Here is a 1382-nt window from a genome sequence, read left to right as displayed (position 1 = left end):
AAAAACCATTCAATTGTACACTTTAAAAAGGTAAACTGTATGGTATATGAATTATATTTCAATATAGCTGTTATTTAAAATAAAGGCATAAGTTGAACAGATGCATACACCCACATTCATAGCAGCATTATTCACCACAGCCAAAAGGTGGAAGCAACCCAAGTGTCCATCAATGGGCGAATGGATAAACAAATGTATACACACACAATGAAATATTATTCAGCCTTAAAAAGGAAGAAAATTCTGACAAATACATTCAATACAAATGAACCTCAAAGACAGTATGCTCCATGAAATAAAAGCCAGTCACAAAAGGACAAATATAATATTATGAGGTATCTGGAATAAATTCAAAGAGACAGAAAGTAAAATGGTGGTTGCCAGGGCCTGAGGGAAAGAGGGAATTGGAGGATTTTGTTTACTGGGTACACAGTTTCAGTTGGGGAAGATGGAAAAACTCTAGAGATGGACAGTGGTGATGGCTGCACAACAGTGTGAATGTACTTAATGCCCCTGAACTGTATGCTTAAAAATGGTTATATTCTTTAACTTATTTCCTTGCAAGCATGAATGGTGAGGTGTCTTCCTCTTTCTTTCTCTTCATGGGCCGCTCCCAGGGTCTGGTCACAATATGCCACCACAATGGGGACAAGTCACTTTTCTTTCAGGCAGGGGGCAAAGCTTCAGTCAGGACCACCAGACAAGTGTTCTCTTGCGGCTGCTTAACCTCTCACCCCTTGCTTTCCCTTTGCAGTGTCTTCCACTGCTCTCTCTTGACAAAGATATCAAGACACATTGCCTTCTCAGAAGGATGCCAGTCACCCAAGCATCATGCAGGAACCTGTAACACTCGTATCTCTCAGAGGAGGTGCCCCCAGGAGAGTCAGGGAAGACAGATGGCTGTGGATGCTGACTGTCAGAATTATTTCTCTGGCTCCCTCAGCAGCTGGCGGCCTTCACCATAACCCTTTTCATTATTATGTTCTTTACACCATGGTCTCATCTCTGTTGGATGTACCTCGACTCGAGGAGGCATGGCACTCGCTTATAAAGCTGCAACACCGTCTGTTGTTGCATCATGTAGGCCAGGCCACCATGATGGCCCACTCACCCTCAGCAGCCACCAGGGCTCTCTAATGTGGTAACTTTTATGTTATGTATGTTTCACCACAATTTTTTTTAAGATTTTATTGGGGAATTGGGGAAGGGGAACAGTGTTGGGGGAACTGAAGAAGGGAAGCAGCCAAGTTGTTGTCTTTCAATCTTAGTTGTGGAGAGTGCAGCAAGCTCAGCTCCAAGTTCAGTTGCCATCCAGCTGCCCGTCGGCAGCTTGTGTCCACTCAGCTCAAGATGCTGTGTTCAATCTTAGTTGCAGGTGGGCA

The 1382-nt window shown here is 43.9% G+C and overlaps 1 pseudogene; it reads right to left on the bottom strand.

Moving 5' to 3' along the window:
* Window positions 1-550: 550 nt before the first annotated feature.
* LOC109376096 (NADH dehydrogenase [ubiquinone] 1 beta subcomplex subunit 9 pseudogene) lies at window positions 551-1003 on the bottom strand (annotated as a pseudogene).
* Between the last annotated feature and the right edge of the window lie 379 nt (window positions 1004-1382).

The sequence above is a fragment of the Hipposideros armiger genome, unplaced genomic scaffold, assembly GCF_001890085.2.
Source record: "Hipposideros armiger isolate ML-2016 unplaced genomic scaffold, ASM189008v1 scaffold_1050, whole genome shotgun sequence".
Classification (NCBI taxonomy): Eukaryota; Metazoa; Chordata; class Mammalia; order Chiroptera; family Hipposideridae; genus Hipposideros; species Hipposideros armiger.
This window is presented reverse-complemented; position numbering and strand designations above follow the sequence as displayed.